The 23,771-nt window shown below is 39.1% G+C and overlaps 1 long non-coding RNA gene across 5 annotated transcripts in view; it reads right to left on the bottom strand.

Moving 5' to 3' along the window:
• The window catches only part of LOC121828163 (uncharacterized), a 116,316-nt gene that overhangs the window by 81,384 nt on the left and 11,161 nt on the right, over nt 1–23,771 (bottom strand). For 3 of the 5 annotated variants that reach the window (XR_006070670.2, XR_006070669.2, XR_006070667.2), the window contains exon 3: nt 15,911–16,003. The exons of the other annotated variants lie outside the window; for them this stretch is intronic. This is a non-coding gene — a long non-coding RNA (uncharacterized LOC121828163). The remainder of the gene's footprint in view (nt 1–15,910; nt 16,004–23,771) is intronic. 5 annotated transcript variants of the gene reach the window in all.

Below are 23,771 nucleotides of genomic sequence, written 5' to 3'. Positions count from 1 at the left end.
AGGGAGTCTCTGTGACCTCAGTTAGCTGGCATTGGCTGCCAAAGCCACTGTGCCTCTCACCTTGGTGGGCCTAATGAAGACTCAGCCAGAGCCCAGACCTCACACAGAGAGGCTAAGGCAGGTGGACACTTTTAGAGATGAGAGGTGAATAGGAAGGCAGATGAAGGGCTCTGTAGAACAAGCAGCCAGAGCTCAGGAGACAGTGGTTTGAAGTAAATATGAGGAGACTGAAAGCCAAAATGCCTAACATCCTTTTTTGGGTTAACCATGCACATCACCTAGAGGGGGGAAGGGGAGCAGGAGAAAGGAGTGTTAAAAGAAAGGATGCTTAATCCATGTTGACCTGTCCTGGATAGTTCATGCAGACAGACATGCATACATGCTTATAGCCAGGAGCTTGTCTATACATCAATGGAGAATGAGCTCAGGACTGAAGTCAACAGAGATCTGGTCCCACAAGAATAGAATAGGGTGGACAGGACACATAACTCAGAAAAATAGCAGCCAAGGTTGTATTGATTCCCCAGGGTCCAAGGGGGCTTTGCTATGTCCGGCGGCATGGGATATCAGGGGAAAAAAATCTATGTACACTATGTTCTTATGTCTGTTAACTTTATTCCTCTAAGACAAAATTCTATCAATTCAGCTATAATTCCACCAGGCATTCAAGACAGGAACAACTCTAGACATACCAAGCCCTATATCCATCTACTATATTTCTCTGGGATGAAATCCTGTCTCCATAACTACAGTTCCATCCAGATCCCCAGCTCATAGTCCTGCTAAAGACTAAAGTCTATGCTTTCAGCCTCATCTTCGTCCTCTGTACCCTCTTTCTCCATCTCTGCTACTCTCTATTCCTGGCACTCAGAAAACTTTACTCGAGATCTGTTTACCCTCTATGGAATCTCTGTCATCCTCTCTTTTCTCTCACCATGCAGTTCTGTCTCTGTCTACAGAAAATGGCTGCCTTTTCTTTCCCTGGGCACCTCAGTTCCTGCCTCCTCAGGAATGTTGTTTTATCTCTCACCTTGATATGCAAAAAACCTCTTTTGTTTTCAGTCAAAATGCTCTGAAGAACCACTAGGAAACAAAGCTATGTGTCTCCTGCCAGCTGGTCTCCTAAGCTCAGCAAGGCATTTAGTAACTTAGTAGGTATAGCAGGTCTGGGGAGCTGAATTGTTTACCAATAGGTCTGGGCACACAAGGATTTCATAGCAGAAGACAGCCAAAATATTAAAGACTGGGTAACATCAAATATTCATAATAAATGGCTTTGAATTTTGACAGACCCTTGGCTGGTCAATGTTCAGCTTTAATACATAGCTGAATCTCTATGATATATTCTTGCAGCCTGCAAGAAAGTTGGATTTGTATAATCTCTCACCTTCTCCTATTTTAGATGGCTCTTGATGGGTCAGGATTGGAAATGACTCTTGGCTCACAACTAAGCTAGCAATCAATTAAAATCAATAATCTCAACCAAAATGAGTGTGTATATGTGCATGTGTACACTCACACAAGTATGCATGAGTTGAGGCCAAAGGTTGCTATCAGATGTCTCTCTCTACTGCTTTCTACTTTATTTTTATTACATTTATTTAGTGTGGGGGGTTGTGTGTGTGCACATGTGCATGTGTGTGCATGTATACACCAGTGCATGTGCTGATCAGAGGACAATTGGCAGGAATCAATTCTCTCCTATCATCAAGTAAGTGGATTGCAGGCCTTGAACTCAGGTTTTCAGGCTTGGCAACAAGCTCCTTTACCCACTGAGCCATCTTGACAGGCCTTTGAATATTCTTTACATTATAATCTTACTGCACTTAAATTTGAATCATCTACAAAGTCAAATGTGAAGACAGACTTTCTCAGTTGTAGGAGGGTTTACAAGGTGGCTGCCTAGATGCAGTGAGATGCTCCTGATGAGCCCTGGAATTGTCCCTGCCAGGCTCTCATTTTGATTTTTCCATTGCATTTCTTATGTCAAGCAGATCATTAGCTGTGTTTATTCAAGCCCAAGGGAGGACAGTGGGACAATTACCTAAAACCCACTGTGATGTTTTAGTAAATGCTACAGTGAGAGAGGGGGAAATGGAGCTTGAATGAGACAGGATATTTGTTTCCATTGATTAAAGTCACAAAATGAACCTTACTTTGCTTTGCTCGAGCAATTCTAAATTCGTGACAGATTTTTATCTAAAGCAAAGCAAAGAGTGAGCTGTGGAGATCCTTAAGTTAAAAATATTTATATAAACTCGGGTTGTATAAAGGCTGAGTTAAAAATGGATGACTGAAGTCATATGTACTTAGTGGATGTTGACTCTGTAATGGTGGTAGATCTACACTTAATGCAATGATATTGTAAAAATTTATGCTGTGAAATGATGAAATGGCTTGTCAGTTTTTATTCAGCTTCTTATTCATGATATTAAGATTTACTCTGATTAGAATCAAAGGATAAATTTAGAAAGTGCCTGAGTTCTATTTCTGGGACTCACACAGGGATACGGACTCCCAAAAGTTGTCTTCTGCCCACACACACACACACACACACACACACACACACGTATGCACATATATGTATATATATATATGTATATACACACATGCAAACACAGATATACACGTATACACACATACATATTTACACATATACACACAGAGACACAAACACACACATACACATATACACACATACACACAAACACACAATACACACATATATATACATAGACACACATACATATATACACACACACATATATATACATAGACACATAAATATATACACATATACATACAAACACACACACATACACACACTAAATTAAATTGAAAACTGATACAATGACTAGAAGAAGGTGAAGTTTTAAAAGTTCATTAGATTAAAATTTTGTGTTTAAGTTAAAAATATACCTAGGAATAGGAAAACAAGGCAGTTCTCCCAGTGTGAGTATAAAAACATAAATGCAAACAGTGACTATGCAGATGGAGAAAGATTTTAGTGATGCCTTCTTTCTCACTGTGCATGGTTTCTCACTGTGCAGGGTTTCTCACTAGGAATGGTTTCTATGTATCTGGGCAGTGGCCACACTGGTTGAGATTTTCTGTGTCTGGTTTGAAGGGGGTTGTTGATTTCAGCCAGAGATCAGGAAATATTCCCTGCAGTACGATCTCATCTGTGAAAACCTGTTTCCTAGGATTTTGTGGAAAATGGTCAGAACTCTTTCACTGGTCACTTGCTGTTTGCTTAAAGATTAGAGTGGACAAAATATTATAAGATATGTCATGAGAAGCAAATCCATTTTAAAGGGAGAGGTCAGATCAGGAGGTAAAAATGGAAAGGACTGCCAAGAGCTACTCTTGAAGCCACACACTTTGACACACATTCAGTATTCATCAGCTAGGAAAGGATGTTAGGGACATTTTCCTGAATAGGAAATATCAGGGTGTCTAGCTTGAGCAAATAGTAGTGACAGAGGTCATGGTTTAAGCCCAGATCTATCTAATTCCTGAGATAACGTTTCTCTGTTCTGAAAAAAGGGCGGGGGGCTGTTGAAGCATCTATCACAGAAATATAGAGACAGCAACCTTCAGATCTCCCGCTGAAGTCTGTATCTTTTTCCATCTTTACCATAAGATTATCTTCTGTGTTCATATCCAGTAATAGAAACTAGAATGATCATCTATTAATAAAATAACACAATGTTGTCATTATTATGTTTGCAAATTAGAATTAATGATAATCAAGAATTCAGTTGAATCTCAGGCATTGTGGTGCATGCCTGTAACCCAAACACTTGAACAGTAGAGGCAGGAGGACCATAGATTCAAAGCCAGCCTTGACTACTTAATGAGTTCCAGGCCAGCCTGAGATACATGAGACCCTACCTCAAAAACAAACAAAACACCCAGATTGCTGGAGATGACCAATGTAACTCTCAATGATGACCTATCCAATGTGTACTCGGTTGCCAGTGTTTGTTCTCTCTCTCTCTCTCTCTCTCTCTCTCTCTCTCTCTCTCTCTCTCTCTCCTTCCCTCCCTCCTTCCCCCCCCCCCCCCCGTGTGTGTGTGTGTGTGTGTGTGTGTGTGTGTTTGTGTGTGTGTATGTCTCCCTCTTTCTCCCTCTCCCCCTCCCTCTTTTTCTCTTTAAGAAAGACAAATGGCATATTCAAGAAAAGAAAAGATAAGGTATTATAAGAAGGAGTTCATCAAAAGATGTATGCTTTTAAAACCAAGGAAGAGTTTATTATGTCTGGAGGCTGAGAAGATTCAAGAAAATAAGCTGATTCAAAAATGAAATTAGATAGTAATAGTAACAATAGCTTTCATTGAAAATTTATAAGATGTGAAGGAGAAGAAAATGGGAGTCATTAATTTTGGAGAAGGAGAAAATGTGAGGAAACATTGTGCCATGGAAGGCACTGCAGGATCTACATCCAGGAAATTACAGAGGTGTAAGCTACAAAGGAGGAGCTATGCTGGGAGTCCTGGAGAAAATGAAATAAAAAGAAATCGCATGTATAATACATGCATGGAGAAAGGACCCCAGTCTAACTTAAAGGACAACTTAAAAGGTGTGCAGAACACCAATAGCACAGGAACTAAGGATGGTGATTGATAAATAGTACCTTATGAAATGGAAAACCTGCAGTATGACAAAGAATACCATCATTCAGACAAAGCAGCAGCCTATAGAAATGGAAAAGATTTTTATCAACTACACATCTGATAGAGGACTAGTATCTAAAATATATCAAGAACTCAAAAAAAAAACTGGACATCAAGAAAACAAACAACTAAAAAATGTGGTACAGACCTAAACAAAGAATTCTCAAAAGAAGAAACACAAATGCCTGAGAAGCACTGAAGTGTAACATGAATCTTAAAAGGTCTTATTAATAAAAACAAACCCAGGGCCAGGTATTGGGGTGAACACTGAAAGATCAGAGAAACAGAACCAGCCACAGCTAACCTCACCTTGCCAAATCCTCAGCTGGTTTTGTTTCCTCAAACTAGAAGCCCCTGAGTCCTCATCCAAATGGATCTCAGCTGAACTGATGATAAAAGCCCGAAAGCTTAACCAGGCTCTAGTTCCTGGTCCTCACACCTTATATACCTATATACCTTTCTGCTTCCTGCCATCACTTCCTGTGATTAAAGGCATATGTCACCATGCCTGGCTGTTTCCAGTGTGGCTTTGAACTCACAGAGATCTGGATAGATCTCTGCCCCAGAATGCTAGGATTAAAGGTGTGTGTGCCACCATTTTCTGGCCTCTATGTCTATCTAGTGGCTGTTCTGTTCTCTGACCCCAGATAAGTTTATTAGGGCGCGCAATATTTTGGGAAACACAATATCACCACACTGAAGAAAAGGTCAACATCCTTCATCATCAGGGAAATGCAAACCAAAACTACTTTGAGATTAGTTTATCATCTTATACTACTCAGAATGGCCAAGAGCAATAAAAACAAATGATGGCTAATGCTGGTGAAAGTGCCGAGTAGGGAAACACTCATCCATTGTTGGTGGGATTGTAAAGCCACTATGGAAATCGGTGTGGCGGTTTCTCAGGAAGTTGTGAAAAGATCTACCTCAAGGTCCAGCTATACTTCTCTTGTGCATATACCCAAAGCATTCTTCATCCTACTACAGAGATACTTGCTCAATCATAATAGACAGCAATAAGAAACACCTAGATGTCCATTAACAGGTGACTGGATAAAGAATATGTGGTACATTTACACAATAGAACATTATTCAGTCATCAAAAGTCAAAATCATGAATTTCACAAGTAAATGGATAAAGCTAGAAAAAAAGTCATCCTAAGTGAGGAAACACAGACTCAGAAGCATAAATATGGTATGTATTCACTTATACATGGATGCTAGCTGTTAAGTCTTTGATAAACAAGCTACAATCCATATAACCACAGAGGTCAGGTATAGAGTAAGGGACTAGGCAGGGAGGGTTGAGCTCCCCAAGAATGGGAAAGAGAATGGATAGTTATGGATGGATGAGGGGTTAAGGACAGGAATGGGAGGATCAAATGGGGAAAGGGAAAGAAGAAGGATATAAGGGAGGGAGTCCAGGGAGGGACAGCTAAAACTAAGGACCATTTGAGGGTTCAGATAGAAACCCAATGCAACTGAAGTTTCCTAAAATATATACACATATGAAGGTGATCTAAATTAATCATCAAATAACAGGAGTGATGGGGCCCCAGATGGATATCTCTTGTCACCAAATGAAGCTTCCAGTACTGAGACTAGGTTACATCTAATCATGTTGTTGATTAAAAGTGGACCCATGAGAATCCCCAAACAACCCAGGCTATTGCCAAGACTGTTGGCTATTCTCCAGAAACTGGCAGTAAGGCCATAATGCTGGAGCAACAAAGAAATTAGGCTGGTGACTACCTACAGCAGTGGTTCTCAACCTTCCTAACCTTGTGACCCTTTAATACAGTTCCTCGTGCTCTGGTGACCCCCAACCATAAAATTTTGTTGCTACTTCATAACTGTAATTTTGCTACTATTATGAATCATAAAATAATTATCTCATGTACAGGGTTTGCAACCCTCAAAGAGGTCATGACCTGCAGGTCAAGAACCACTGACCTGGAGCCCCCCCTCTCCTCCACCCTCCCCTCTATCACACACATACATACACACACAGACCCCCTATAGACTAGTGTTCATGGTACTGGAAGATACTCTGCATGCTACCAAAGGAGAAAGGTAAACAGCACCTCAGCTACAAACCCACAGATCTACAATAGTGACCTGCTGAAAGATACAATGATGTAATAATGGCACAAATCTTGTGGGAGAAACCAACCAGTACCTAACTCATTCCATGAGATGATGGCCAAGACTCTGAGACCAGATAGGCCAGGGACCCAGGGTAATATCAAATACTCCTGTCCTGCTAAAGGAACATAGTAATAAAATGATTCCTAGTGACCTGCTGCTGTGCTCATAGATCGGTGCTTACCTTGCTTTCTTACATCCTCAGAGAAGCTTCCTCCTGCAGTGTATGGAAACTAATACAGCAACCCACAGCCAGACAATGTGCATCGAGTGAGAGACCCTAGAATATTCTGTTGCTGGAGGGCTTCTCTCCAGGTCCCACCAAGACCTGTCCCACAACTCACATATAAAATAATCATTCAGAGGCTTATATTACTTATAAACTGTATAGCCATGGCAGGCTTCTTGTTAACTGTTCTTATATCTTTAATTAACCCATTCTTATAAATCTACACCTTGCCACGTGGCTCGTGGCTTACCGGCATCTTTACATGTTGCTTATCCTGACGGTGGCTGGCAGTGTCTCCCCCTCCTTCTTTCTGTTCCCCCAGTTCTCCTCTCTCCTTGTCCCGCCTATGCTTTTTGCTTGGTCACTGGCCAATCAGTGTTTTATTTATATAGAGCGATATCCACAGCACTTCCTCTTTTCTTTTTTATTTAAAAAGGAAGGTTTTAACTTTAACATAGTAAAATTACATATAACAAAACAATTATCAAGCAAGAATTACAGTTACAATATTAAAGAAGATATCCTATCTATGTTTTATGTGAGTTTAAGGTTTTATATCTAACTTATCTTTTATTATAACTGGAGAAATTACAACTATTTAGTCTTTAACCATATCAAAGACCTCAGAAGGATATAATACTACCTGAGAAATGGGAGAAGGATGCAAGTAACTTTCTGGAGTCTTGCAGGGTAGACAGAGACAGGTGACAGCCTGGACAGTCATTCAAAGTTCTCTTGTAAAGTTGGGGCATCAGTCTTTAGCCTGCAGGCCTAGAGTCTCTCATTTACTTTTCTCTGTGTCCTGTAAAATGTCTTGCAGTTTCTTCTGTAAATCAGGAACCTGAAGGACCATTTTGTCAAGCAAAGTTCAGAGGTTACCTTCCTATGGGTCCTGCATGTCCAGTTGATCAAGCAGTCCAGGCAAGAACAGGTTTTGTCCAAATGACTATTTTTGTCAAGGTGAAGATAAACTCCATATGGAGTGTCTTTGATGCCCATACTCTTCTCTGAAGTAAATCGGTGTTGTCAGGAGCAGACATGTCTCACTATCCAGAAAGTCTAAATTTTTTAAACATTTTAAATGCCATATTCTGTAGGTCTTTGAAGTGTTTGAAGACTACCTATCTATCTGAAACATATCTATGTATACCTAGAAGACTTAACTAACATGGTTACAAATATAATTATCATAGATGGGTAATTATTAATCTACTTTTTAATTATCTATTACAATTTTAAATGAGTTACATAAACATAATACCTCAAACAAGAATAGAAATATATATATATATATATATAAAATAGCAAAATTAACTTTAAGTTTGTGTCAATCAACTAAAATTTATACCAATGTAAAACATTTTAAACATAAACTAAAATCTATACCAAATGTAAAACATTTTAAGCAAGTTGTTGCTCTTTAAAAGTAGGTTCATTAATCTACCCTTTTATCTTATCATCTCTATATCTTATATATCTATATCATATCCCCTTTTCTTTTTTAGAAAGAGATCACATTTATAATCAACCTCTTTTAAATAAAAATATTGGTTTTTCTTGTCCCACACCAGAGGGCTCTTCTGATTTGGGACACAAGAATCTCTTAACCATTTCTTTAAGCAATATGTCTGGGTTTAGAGGGGGAGTGAGTCAATTCCACCTCCAAAGCCAGTTTGGTATATTTGGGAATTTGGGCGTAGCTTCTCTTACTACTTTTTGTTGGAGGGGGCGCTGTATTTTATGGGACACAAAGAAAATTTTAGGATTATGGGGTAGTCCATGAGGGTGCATCATCTGAGCCAGTTGCATTCAAACCATTTTGGATGTTGGATCATCTGGGCCATGGTGTCATCAGAGACCTTTCAGGGGGTCTTGGCTGGTCAAACCTGATGTATCTTAATCTGGAACAAATCCATAGCCTCTGGCTTTCTGTGGGAACAAAAGCAGAGTCTCCTTTCCAAAGCAACACATCCTTATATCCAAATTTTGAAGTCAAGGTATCTTTAAAATATACATATTGGTTTAACTCAACATCTTTTATGATCAAATGAGGTTTTTTTCATAGTTAAAAATCCCAAAGACAACACAATCCAGATTCTCTGTGTAATATTTATCTTTACGTGATTTATTTTTTATATTAATTTTACTGTCTCTTTAAAGACTTTATTTTTTAAAACTATGTATTTGTTTATATAACTGTATATATCACCTTTTTTGTCTCTTTCAAGCCTATGTATATTTTACACACATTGTAAACTATTACATCTGAATCTGTCTTATTGTGAATCTATTGCTTTAAACTGAAGCATTTATAAGACTGAAAGGGTGCTATGGCTGCTGGCTCCGCCCACCTCAGCTTCCCAACATGGTGATGGTACATTTACCCAGCTCTGGGAGCTATCATGGGTCTATGTTTTTATCCAAGCAGCGTGTAGCCCAGAAACCTCTTTTTTTTTTGTTTTGTACTAGCAAAGGCTAAATCCACCATGCAGCTTAATGTGCCACTTGCAGAGGCCTCATTCCCACCATACTGCAGATCTAGCACGAATGCTAGGAATGCATAGGTTGCTCAAACCGGCAGCTGCCACTCATTTGAGAGAGATAATTAGGAAGCTGTTTTTAGCTCCATTTTAGAATCTTTTCTCTCAGGTTTTAGGTGGAAACTCTTGCTAACACATTGGGCACCATTTGTAGCTAGAGTTTTCCTGCCTGGCCCACAGTCAGGACAAATCTTTGTCATCCGCCAGTCCCACAGCCACTCAGACCCAACCAAGTAAACACAGAGACTTATATTGTTTACAAACTGTATGGCCGTGGCAGGCTTCTTGCTAACTGTTCTTATATCTTAAATTAATCCATTTCCATAAATCTATACCTTGCCACGTGGCTCGTGGCTTACCGGCATCTTCACATTCTGTTTGTCCTGGTGGCGGCTGTCAGTGACTCCTTCTGCCTTCCTGTTATTTCTTTTCTCCTCTCTGTTAGTCCCGCCTATACTTCCTGTCTAGCCACTGGCCAATTGGTATTTTATTTATTGACCAATCAGAGCAACACATTTGCCATACAGAAAATCCCATAACAATATTCAATCCTAAATAGGATGCCTCCATCAAATCCCTGTCCTCATAGCTCAGAAAATTGTACAGAAGAGGAGGTAGAAAGTGCAGCTGGCCGCAAGAATATATTATAGAGATTCAGCTGTATATTAAAGCTGTGCCTAGAAAAGTCAAGGAATTTTTCTAGAGGAAAGCCATTTATCAAGGAATATTAGATGTTATTTAGCTTTTAATATGCATCAGCTGTCTTCTGCTATGAAATTCTTGTGCACCCATATACTACTAGGCCATATGGCAAACAGTTAAGCTTCTCAGACCTACTGCTGATCCACTAGGTAACTAATACCCCTGCAAAGCCTAGAAGACAGGCAGACTATAGATGCATAGCTTTGTTTCTTGTGCAAATGAAGCCTAGACCACCCCCTTGCCATCAGGTCTAGTAGCATCACAGAGATATTGACTCAGGACAATAGGGGATTTTGCATAGCCAGGTGCAGTAAAGATTGGAGCAGATTTCCTGGTCCAGGCAGAGCCTATAGGTGGAGAGAAGAGATGAAGGGCAGAGTTTCTCAGAGCAGGGGTGAGTAGTAAGGAAGGAAAGATGGAGGACGAAGGAACAGAGGACAAAGATGAGGTTGAAAGCACAGGAGCTTAGTCAGGACTATGACAGGCAGGCCCCGTAGGCACAGAGAGGAGCTGAGTGTGAGGAGGGAGCTGAAGCTGTGTAGATAGAATTTTGTCATAGAGGAGTAAAGTCAATGGACAACAGAGCATGGTGTACATAGATTCTTTCCCCTCAGATAACCCCACACCAGATGTAGCATCTTCCCCAGGATCCTGGGAGGGATTTTCTCAGGCCAGGCCCTTGGGAAAATTCTGATAGGAAAGAGTGCAAGAGCCAGCGGGGATGGAGGGCACCAAGGAAATAAAGCCTTCTAGACACAGGAGGCCTGACATACATGGAAATGTGCACAGGGCCTAAAGGGGTCTCTACCAGATGGGATTCCAGAACTGAGAGAGAATGTGGACAAAATTGACCATTCCTAAACCAGGAGCTATTTCCAATTGAAAATCACTCACAAATGAAAATTTGGCTTTCTCCAACAGTCTCACATGTATACAAATCACACTTAAGGTCAGACCCCACACCCAGCAGTGGGCAACACAAAACAAGCTCAGTGGAATCTTTGGAATGTCTTTGTCTCATAATGCTTTGTCAATATTATTTTTTTATCCTTATAAGACGTGTGTGTGTGTGTGTGTGTGTGTGTGTGTGTGTGTAGGCTTCTGGGTTTGTGTTTCATGGGATTCGTGTGTGTACAAACATGTGTGTCTCAGCATCTATATGTGTTGAATGTGCTTTTTCTTTGGCTCTTTGGCTTCAGTTTAATTTTGTTGGTTTCATCCTATTCCAGTTTATTTTATCTATTTTATTATTATTTAGATGCCTATTTGATTTTTAACAAGAGACAAAAAAAATGTATGGATTCAGATGAGAGGAGAGATCCTGGGAGGAGTTGGGGGAGAGGAAGCTGTAATCAGAATGCATTGTCTGAAAAAAATCTATTTTCAAAAAATAAAAATAGAAAAAGAAAAGGTGTGACCAAAACAGCAGGCATATAAGAGAAAAAAAATGAAATGGAAAACCAAAGAGTTCCACCTGAGTTCCTGTTGATTTCTTCAACGACACATCCATCATTTCAAATGTGTTCTTGTCCATCTCCATGACTCTGACAATTTTATGTAGTTTATTTTGCTATTAATTTAACATTAAAGAGATCAATACATCACACAATTAGACTTAAAGACAGAAGTCAGATATTATTTCAAATGATGTAGAAAGGGCTTTTAATAGAATCCAATAGCTCTTTATGATAAAAGCCTTGAAGAAACTAAGAATAGAAGAAGCACATATTAACACAATAAAAGATGCATATGACAAACTTAGATCTAGTAAGGAAAACTTCAAGGCATTTCACCTAAAACCAAGAATGAGACAAGAAAATCCATTTCCTCTGTTCTTATTTAATATGGTGCTTGAAGTCTTAGCTAGAGCAGCAAGACAAGAGAAAAAGATAAAAGGGATACAAAGAGGAAAGGAAGAAGTCACAGTATCCCTGTTTGCAAATGATATGATCATCTGAATAACAAACCCTTAGGACTTATCAGGAAATTCTTAAAACTTTCAACAAAGTAGCAATTTACAAAATCAACATATAAAAACCAGTAGCTTTCCAATATACTATTAAAAATAACACTGACACCTTAGGACAATGATCCCATTTACAACAGTTTCAAATAATTCCTACGAATAAACCTATCAAGAAAGTGAAGACACCTACAACAGAAATTTTACAGCACTGAAGAGAAGACAGAGCTGTCACCAGAGACAGAAAGGTGTCCCATGCTTACAATGAAGAATCAATATTGTAAAAATGGCAGGGACCAAACATAATCTACAGATTTAATGGAAGGCCAATCAAAATGCCAATGACATTCTTCAGAGAGATAGAACAAATAATCCTAATTCTAAGCAAGAAGAACAACAGGGAAGAATCATGCTATCAGATTGCAAGTCCTAGTATGGAGTCAAAGTAATAAAACCAGCATAGCATGGCTACTAAGACCGGCAAATGATCAGTAAAACAGAACAGGACCCAGAAATAAACCCACACAGCCCCAGCTACTTGACTTTTGATAAAGATAAAACAAAAACAAACTTTGGAGAAAAAGAAAGTCTCTTTTACAAATAGTGCTGGGAAACTAAACATCTTCATCCTCATATAGAAAAATAAAATTAGAGCCTTGTGTCTCATCCTTTATAAAACCTATTGAAAATGGATCAAAGACTTTAATGGGTTACCTGGATCTCTGCAACTGTTGGCAGAGAGAGCTTCGAGATACAATGAATATAGGCAAAGACTTTCTTTAAAAGGGTCCAATAGTATAGGAAATAAAAACAAAAACTGACAAATCCAATTACATGAAATTAAAATCTTCTTCACAACAGGGAGATAACTCACCCACTGAAGAGACAGCCTACAGAATGGGAGGAAATACTTGCTAACTATGTATCTGCAGACAATTTAGATCTAGAATATATAAAGAACTCAAAACACTAAACACCAGAACATCTATTGTGGTCTAATGACATACTAGACAGTTCCAAAAAGATGGAGCACCAATAGCCATAAGCATGTGAAAAAAAAAATTAAGATTAGCCTCTTGGGAAATACCAATTAAAACTATGCTGAGCTTCTGTCTCACTCCAGTAAGAGTTCTGTCATTAAGAAAATAAATAATAACAAATGCTTGTGAGGATGTGGAGAAAAGGGAACCCTTATACACTGCTGGTATGCTACAAACTAGTCTAGCCACTATGGAAATCAGCATGGCATTCCTCATAAAATCAAAAATAAACTCTGTGGTCAACTATCCTGCTTCTGGATACCTACTCAAAGGACACTAAGAGAACACATCACAGAGACACCTCTACATCACATTTGTTACAACACTAGTCACCTTAATCAAGGTAGAGATCAGCCTCAGTGTCAATCATCAAACAAATGGATATAGAAATGATCACATATGCACATGATGGAGGTATTTTTAAGACTTGCTTACTTATTTTCTGTGTATATGTATATACTAGAGTGTACATGTGTACCACATGTATGCAGTGATCATGGAGGTCAGAAGAGCTGGAGTTAGTGGTGGCCTTAGATATCCCAGTGTCATTGCTGGAAAGGAAGAGCAGGTCCTCTGTAAAAGCAGCAAGTGCTCTTAACTGCTGAACCATCTCTCCAACCTCCAGAGTATGTTTACTCAGCCATAGAGGAAAATGAAATTATGTTTGCTGGAAAATGGATACAATTGAAGGCCATCATATTAAACAAAATAAGCCAGACTTAGACATGACAAATAACATATTTTTCTATTCTTATGGGTTCCATATGTTACATAGATATGTAATATTTTATTTATATAAATATGAATACATATATATATATATATATGAATGACATAAAAACAGAAAAAAGACTATGGGGGATGGAGAGGAGCTAATAGGAAGTGTAGGGGTGCGGGTTATAAAGGGATAAATGTGATCAAAGTACACTTCAGAAGAAAATATCATTATGGAAGCCATTACTATAAACAATGAATATATGGCAAAAATGAGTTTTAAAACTGCTGGGCTGTATTTTAACTGCCAACTAAAATGCCAAGAGTTCCTTGGCTCTTTGTGGAAAACAAACACAGTGTTTTGGAGGAAAAAAACTAAAAAGTGAAAAAGCTTAAAAATGCAAACACTTTAGAGATAAATTATATAAAACTGGTATAAATTAACTCATGTACACATGATACAAACTTTAGATATAAATGTGCATATCTATACGTGTGTGTGTGTGTGTGTGTGTGTGTGTGTGTGTGTGTGTGTGTGTGTGTACATATATGCACTAATCAGGGCATCCTCAAATTTGAACAAAGGAACTGGAGACATGGCTCAATAAAAAGAGCAATGGCTGCTTTTATGAGGAACCCAGGTTCAATTCCCATCACCCACGTAGTAACTTACTCTAGTTCCAGGGGATCTAACGCCCTCTTCTGGCCTCTTCAGGTACTGTATACACATGGTACAAGTACATATATTCAGAAAAACATTCATAAACATAAAACAAATAAATTTATAAACAAATAAGTTAGCAAAGTTGAATACAAGATACAGGAAGCAGCCTTTAGGAAGTGTGTGTGTGTGTGTGTGTGTGTGTGTGTGTGTGTGTGTGTGTGTGTGTGTTGTTGTTGTTCTTGTTCTTGTTGTTGTTGTTCTTGTTCTTGTTGTTATAAAGGGATAAATAGCCTGGCCTTTTATTTTCCCACAGCTGTATTTCACAGCAGCAGTAGGGTGCATAATGAAAATATCCCAAGAACTATTAATAAAAGAACTTGAAAGAAGTTTAAACACAAGTTTTAATACTCAGCCAAGTTATCTTTTAAAAGACATATAAAAACTCAAGAAATATTGTTCCTTAGAAGATTTCTCAACACAGCTAGTATGGGCTAAAAAAGATGAGACAGAGCCCATAGCATCTGAGCTAACAGCTAAGACTGAAGCAGAGGCAGGGGTTGGGGTGACAGAACACAACATTTGTCCCCTGACAACAAAGAAAAGCAGGAAGGAATGGAAACTTGTGAGGGAGGAAGAGGTAGGTCAAAGGTAGAGGAGGTGTGGTCAGACCTATGACATCATCTGTAATCCCTGGAGGCAAAGGATATCTTTTAATGCTGGCAGATCAATTGATAGATGTTTGAGCACATTTAACGATACAAAGGTAAACAAGAAGAGAGATAGCACTATTGACTGAAGTGATTTGGAGGAAGAGAGGGAGGGAGGTGGAAACAAGTTACTGTTAACCTTGCTCAGAGTCCAACTAAGAGAAACGATAAACAACAGTAGAGCCCAGAATTCCTAGCAGACCGTTGAAGGAGGCTCATGGAAGTGCTATGCTGTTTTGTAATATTTCTAAGCTGTTATTTTCCCCTCTAGAGCATAGACAGTTGCTAACAAAAGATGAAACCGCTTGCATTTTTAGCAGAATGAAAGCCACAGCGCTGCTGTCTTGCCACTCACTGGGCTGGTCCCTGCCATGCACTTCCAGCTCATTTTCCTTCCAGGTCCACTTAAGTATGTGAAGCTGTAAAAATGTAAAAATTCTTAATTTTATTACACCTCAGCCTTGGAAGACATGTCTTTTTAGTGGTCTATATAACTACACAGGAGGAACACAGAACACCTCTAGACACACCAAAGGTCAGTGATCACAAGGCACGGCAATGGGGCAGTCATTTCTCTGGTGGGAGGAGCCAGCTTCTCTCTCTCCAAGAAACACAATCTTTACCTAAAAGAATAATTGTCAGTCAGTGGTTGATCTGATCCAGCATTCAGCAGACATTTTTTTTTTTTTTGAAAATAAACAAACAAACCATGTCACCACATTCAAGGGGAAACCATCAGCCAAAGTAATATCTGAAATGGTGGATGTTGTTGTTTGTTTTTGCTCTTTTGGGGGTCCCACCACCCAGTTCCCAAATAAATCACACATGGAAGCTTATTCTTAATTATTAATACTCTGCCTTGTTGCTAGCCAGCTTTTCCTAACTTTAAATTATCCCATCCACATTTGCTTCTGGGATTTTTTCTTTTCTTACTTCTGTGATCTTACTTTTACTCTTACTCCACTGCTGACTGTCTGTCTGGCTGCCTGGGTGGCTGGGGTGGCTGGGTGGCTGTGTGGGTGGCTGGGTGGGTGGCTGTGTGGCTGTGTGGCTGTGTGGCTGGGTGGCTGTGTGGCTGGGTGGCTGGGTGGCTGGGTGGCTTGCTGGCTGGCTGGCTGTGTGGCTTGCTGGCTGGCTGGCTGGCTGGCTGGCTGGCTGGCTGGGTGGCTGGGTGCCGGGCCCCTAGCATCCTCCTTTCCTTGTTCTTGCTCCTTCTTCTCCTCCCAGATTTCTCCTTCTATATGTTCTCTTTGCCTGCCAACCCTGCCTATCCTTCCTCCTGCCTTGCCATTGGCTGTTCACCCCCTTTTCCTCTTGCTTCTCTAATCCTTCCGCTCTCTCTTTCAGGTGTGATAGCTGTCTGATTTAGCCAACAGCTATTCAGAACAGGCACAAAAGTCTCTTTCCACAATGAAGCCTCCAGAGGCCCACCAGATGAGAAATGTTCCTGACAGGCTTGGGTATTTGAATAACTGGTTCCAAGTTGGTGGCCCTGTTTGGGGAGGCTTGGAAGTGTGGCCTTGCAGGAGGAAGTAAGACACTGGGGTGTGCTTTGAGATTATATACAGCCTCATCCTACTCCCTGTTCTCTCTTTCTGCTTTGTGCTTGTGGTTAAAGCTCTCATAATGCACCCTGATCACATTCACTTCCCCCATCTTCCCATGTCCACCCACCTCCCTTGGATCTCCCCCAAAGAAAAGAAAAAGAAAACTATCAAGTCCAATTTGTGTTGCCCATATATTCACTGGAACATGGTCATGATGGACTCTAATCCCTCTGGAACCCTAAGCCAAAAATAAACTCCTTCTAGAAGTTTCTTTTGGTCATGGTGTTTTATCAGAGTGACAGAAAAGTCAATAAGGCAGAGCTGTTTCACATGCAAACCATAACAGGGGCACACAGAAGACACAAAGCACAGAGACTACTGAATGGAGCTCCTCTGCTGCTTGGTTCCTTCTGCACACGTGCTATGCAGCAAAGAACACAGCAAGCTGTGGTCTGTTTTTAAGGCATGGTTTTCTCAAGCTACTGTTTATCTTATCATTTCAAAGTGGTTTAATTATTACCTATTTCCCTGATTACATTTTCTTTAGTAATTCCCACTGCTGGTAAGTAGAACCAATCTAAAAGATGTTGTATTCTAACATCTAGAAGATTTAATGTCCTTGGTATTTTTACAGCGCCCCTGGGAATGCCACTTGTCAGCATCTGGTGAATGTAGTAATGAAGACATACAAATAATTAACAACCAAAATGTAAGGTAATTTCAGAAGCAATGACACATAAATGGACACTGTGTGTTACAGGTTGGCCATCCCATAAAATTCTGTACACTTCTACCATACACCTACAGGGAAGGTATCTGAACTCCAGCTACATATGAACCAAATGAGGCTCAGCAGATCCTACTGTCCAAGTTGGTATTTTCACTTCGGTGACTTCTGTCAGAGCTCATGACCATCCTATAGCAACAGCTTTCCCAGGAATTGCACTTTTATTTATTCTTTAAAATCCTACTCTAGTTTGACCTGGGATCCCTATACTCACTTCAGACTCTAGTGCAGGACAGACAGGTATTTTTTTGTCTTCTAACCTTTGCTCAGTAGGGAAGCAACTTTCCTGCATAAACAATCAAAGCACTGTTGTCCATTCATCACTCATTGCTTCAGCATCTTTCTTTGCAGAACTCATGGGGACAGAGACTGTAACTTGCTTCTGAGCTTGCATAATTCTACATCCTCTAACTATGAAGATGGTTGAATCTCATTTCTCAGTCCTGGGCTGAAGTTTGTAACCACAGAACACAACTTCACAATTTCCATGAACCCTGCACCAGAATTTTTGAATAGGAAAATTCAATGTCAATTTGGCTGATAGAGATTTAAGATAATAATTCCATCTGCCATGCACATTTGATTTGTGGTTCATAGCAGATTATAGGAATAATCAGGATTTTCTTGAGGAAAATATAGCAACAAAATGAAATACTGACTGAGGTCATATCACATGTATAAGTTTCATGAGTTTTGCTGGGTCTTAGAACTTAGCAAATGCAGTCTAGAGAATGCAAACCTCACTACTGTGTACTGTAACATGTGGTGCCTCCCAGAAAACAAAGGAGATCCAAAATATAAAGATGAATATTTGAAACAGCTATGTGGACCTACAGAAGTCATTATTCTCTTTAGGCCCAGATTCTCAGCTGTAAAAGGAATTTAATTCTAACTGATTTCAGATTTCAAAACTCAACCTTGTGTGGTCTTTAATAGGCCTGAAACAACAAGTGCAAAAATTCAGATTTGATTAAATCTCCACACAAAAATGTGAGGTGGAAATATTATATCTTGGTCTAGAGACACAGCACAGCTAGTTGGTCGAATGTGTGCCTAGCATGGGAGTAATCCTATGTGTAATACCTTCTCCAAGTCCTCTTGTGAAATTTCCTCACCATATTTGTATTGAGTCTGTAATTTTTAGTAAAAAAAAAAAAAAAAGTAGTTCTATTGAGTTTAAAACAAACACATGGAATGTAGCAACCATCTCTAGAAGCCAAGCTAAGATACATTCCTACTGTGGTATAATCCTTCTGTACACTATGTAAATATAAGTCACTATGATTGGTTTAAACTGGCCAATAACTGAACAGCATAAAATTAGGCAGGAAAGCCAAACTAAGAATGATAGGAGGAGGAAGAATGGAGTTAGAAGATGACAGTTCGATGCAGAGGGAGCAGAACATATAGAAAATGAGGTAATAAGTCATGAGCCATGTGGCCAAACATAGATAGATAAGATATATGGGTTAATTTATGTGAAAGAGTTAGCTAGTAACAAGCCTGAGCTATTGGCTGAACATTTATAAATAATATTAAGCCTCAGTATCAGTTATTTGGGAACTAGTGAATGGGACAAAAACATCCAACTACACATAGTACACACCATCTGGCTTAGATCCACATAAGACCTAAAAAATCTTTTTAAAAAGGTTCTAAACACATAAAAACAGAGCCAGATGCAGCTTCCTAGTCTCACAGTCTCATGCCAGCTGCAGTGCAGAGATGCATCACCCAACAGCTTCCTGCAAGATGGAGCTGGCCACCAACTGCCATGATCTAAGTAGTATGGTGGGTTTTTGTGGTCTCTCAAATGGGCCGCAGTACAGAGAGGCTTCTCCCAGCTGCTGCCTGTGTGCTTGATAGCTCTGCCAGCATGTTACATGACAGGTTTAGGATTTTTGCTCATGTAGACAGGAAAGGTTACAGATGTGCAGTAAAGACAGATTCAGACAGAAAAAAAAACCTCTTAACAGGTTACAGTGTGTTTAGAAATAAATGTAGGCTTGAGAGAGAAAAGAAAAGAGTTTTAAAAAGAGTTTTAAAAAAGTCCTTAAAAAGGGGATAGAGTAATAAAAAATATAACAAGCCACATAAACATGGGAAATACACAGAGTGTCTGAATCCTGTATGTTATTGTGTTGTCTTTAAATTCCTTGGCTGCTAAGAGACACTAGATTATAAAAACTGCTAGATTCAACCAAGCTATATATTTAAAAAAATTTGACTTGAAAATTTAAGTCAAAAGATAAGTTACTTTGGGGAGAGGTTATGATTTTATTTCCACAGGAAATAAGAGGCTCTGGAATCATTTTTGATTATAGAAAATCAGCTTTTATTGAGGAAGACCCCCTGAAAATCCTGGCTACAAACATAAAGAAATAAACAAAAAGAACAACAAGACATGTGATGTATATTTTACCTGCTCAAACACATAATAAAAAAATCATCTTTGCCTGGCTTGTGTACAATGTCTATGCTTGTATTAATGCAGATATATATGTCGCCTTTAAAATTTGTGTATTTTCAGAGCAGGGAGACCAGATACCAATGAAAATGTGTGGCCCAGGTAAGCCAGCATTTCAAAATGCCTGTTACAGTCTCCTCAGAATTCTGCATCCAGAACAGCTTCAAGGCTGCTGGCTGAGATGATCCAGTCTCACAGACTATTCCAGTCAGGACTTAACCATAATCCTGAATTTTCTCAGGGTCTCCCAAAGATTGCCAGTAACCCCAATCAACAGGAAGTAGTCTAGAAAACCACGTCCACATTCCCAAAAGATGGGCTATGGATATTTATTATCATTTAAAGGGGGAGGGGAGTGGTTACAAGTTGTTATTGGTAATGACCAGGAAAAAAAAAGCTAAACAAAGGAGATTAGATTCAAGGATCTCTTTCTGAAAAGAAAAAAAGGGGGATATAGAAATGACAGGATACAAGAGTATATGACTCAATCTATTTTAATCCAAAAAACAACTATTAACCTTAAATAGTTTACATTGGTATGGATTTTGGTTTATTGATACAAATTTAAGGTTAATTTTATTACACTGTATGTATATTTCTACTCTTATATAAGATAGTGTGTTTATGCAGTTCATTTAAAAATGTAATGTATAATTAAGAAATACAGATTAATAGTCATCTATAATAGTCAAACTTATAGTCTTATTAAATATGTTTTCAAGGCCATACACAGATGTATTTAGATAGACAGATGGTCTTCAAACACTTCAAAGACCTATAGAATATGGCATTCAATATGTTTAATAGCCTAAGGCTTTTCATGACAGTGAGCAGCACCAATCTACCTCAGAGAAGATAATGGGCATTGAAGAAACTCCATATGGAGTTTTTTTTTTTTTTTTTTTTTTTTTTTTTTTTTTTTTTTTTTTTTTTTATCACAAAAGCTAGCCATGTGGACAGAAAAACTGCCCTTGCCTCAATTGCTGACAGTTGTCCAAACTGGACCATCAGGACACAAGAAAGGCAGCTACTGAACTTTGTCAATTCAAAGTAGGACAGTCCTTCAAAATTCCCTGCTTCATAGGAAAGTCTCTCAGATATGCTAGGCCTGTAGGCCAGAGTTGGATACCCCAACATTGCAGAGGAACCTTGTGTGACTGTCCAGGCAGACAGCTGTTTCTGTCATTTCTCACATTCTTTGAAAATCACTTGCTTGCACTTCCTGCTTACTCAGGTAATATTATTTCCTTCTAGGGTCTTTGATGAAGTTGAAGACTAGTTATAATTATAATATTCCTTAGTTATGATAAAAAGGTAAATTAGTTGTAAAATTTTAGACTCACCAATATAAGATAGATAATAGAATACTTTCTCTAATTTTGCCAAATATAAATGACTGGATATTGTAACTATACATCTTATTTGATAATTGTTTTTGTTGTATATAATTTTACTATGTTAAAGTTAAAACCTTCCTTTTTAATTAGACAAAAGAGGGGAAATGCTTTGAAACAATTCTTCTGTACACTGTGTAAATATATATGACTATGATTGGTTTAATAAACAAGCTGACTGGCCAATAGCTGTACAGGATAAAGTTAGGTGGGAAAAGCCAAACTGACAATGATGGGATGAGGAAGGGCAGAGTCAGGAGATGCCAGCCAGCCACAGAGGAATTAGGACTTGTAGAAAATGAAGTATCAAGCCATGAGCCACTGGCAAAGCATAGATAAGAAATATGGGTTAATTTAAATTTAAAAGTTAGCTATTAACAAGCCCGAGCTATTGGCCAATCATTTATAAGTAATATTAATCCTCTGTGTCAGTTATTTGGAAATTGGCAGGCAGAGACTTCTGACTATACATTCCTATGATTGTTTCTCACATAGACAGACCTGCACCATCCAGGAGCTGCTGAGAACAAGGAAAAGGGCCAGCAGGAGCCAATGCATTAGAAAGTAGAGAAAACCATGGAAATTTCAAGTTTTTCCTCTTTTGAGGATTGTTTAACTTGTGTCTGCCTCATTGTCAATCTGAAAAAGAGGAGAGGGTTTGGGAGAGAAGTGATAGATGGCATGAAAGACAAGACATGCTGTTCTGTACAAATAAATTGAGACTTTTGCTTTTTACAATCTTGAATTCAATATCATAAATTAAATATAGAGATTTTTTTCATTATCAGAGAAATACTATGTTCTCATGGGTGATTAATAAGAACACTTGAATTAGATACTATTGAAATCATTTAACATCCAAAGCAAAGCATCAAATTGCAAAATTGGCCAGATGAAACACAAACTATTTTCAAAGGGCCAACAGTGAGGCCCAAAGCTGATCTCTGTAAGAAAGAATGAAGGCCACAAAATAAATGTGAATGGGTATCACAATTCATTTTCAATTGCCTGAAGAAAACAACCACTGACTTAAAGAAAGTTTTTAAGTTTGAGGCCTGCCTCTGGAATGTGCCAATCTCAAAACAGCCAACAAAACACTTTTGGAGGGAGATTTAAGTGAAGGTCTCAAGTGGCTCAGGCTAACTTCAATCTTGCTGTGTAGCTGAGGATGACCCTAAGCTGTGGATTTCTGCCTCTACCTCCTAACTGAACTACAGGCTGGTGCAAAACCTCTCAGCCACAGGTCATAAGCATTAGCACACATCATTCCCACCTGAGGGCATTTTTAACACAAAGGGGCCATGTTTGCTGCCCCCAAGATTATCCTTGAACAGGTACACTTGGGGCTCCACATGCCCCAAGTGATCCAGCAGGCTCAAGAGCTGCAACTCAGCATCCTACCAAGAGCTTCATGACAATGAATTTGGCAAATGAATAAAATAACTATTATTTTTACAAAAACATGATTTACTAAGGGCAGCACAAAAACATACGGGATAGTTTTATATTTATTTCCAAACTTAGATCTTTCAGAAACTTTAATGAAGGAAAATCCCAGACCCAAACAGCTTTCATCTGACAACTCTTTCAGACAGTTTAGGGAAATTTTCCACCAATGTGACCTGCTCCTACCTCCCACCCACACACACCACACACCGGAGGATAAACGAAAACAAATGCCCATCACAGCTCCTGTTACAAGGGAAGCACAGTATTAAATATATGCCTTAGAGGACATGCAGAAGAAAGTCACAGATGAAAACACGTAGAAACATAGACCCCCATTCCTAACATAAATGAAGTAAGTGTTAGCAAACTTCATTTAGACAGGCATAGGGGTTGCAGGGAGAGTGGCAAAGAGAGAGGGGGAGAGGGGGGAGGAGAGAAAAGGGGAGGGTCAGGGAGAGCATGAGAGAGAGAGAGAGAGAGAGAGAGAGAGAGAGAGAGAGAGAGAGAGAGAGAGAGAGAGAGAGAGAGAACACTGCTGTGTGATATTTCATTTGAGTTCTGACAAATAAAGCTTGTTTGGAGTCATCCTCTCACTTCACAGCTTCTTCATGGTCTGCCATGCAGCCAGCCATTCCCTTGTATATACTCCTACTTTTCTAATATCTATCTTCACTTCATTGTCTGATAAAACCCCAACTCTGGTTTAATTATATTCCTGCACACCAGGATTGTCCCAAAAACCTATCA

The sequence above is a fragment of the Peromyscus maniculatus genome, chromosome 3, assembly GCF_049852395.1.
Source record: "Peromyscus maniculatus bairdii isolate BWxNUB_F1_BW_parent chromosome 3, HU_Pman_BW_mat_3.1, whole genome shotgun sequence".
Lineage (NCBI taxonomy): Eukaryota > Metazoa > Chordata > Mammalia > Rodentia > Cricetidae > Peromyscus > Peromyscus maniculatus.
Note: the sequence above shows the minus strand (reverse complement) of the source record. Positions and strands in the feature narration are given on the sequence as shown.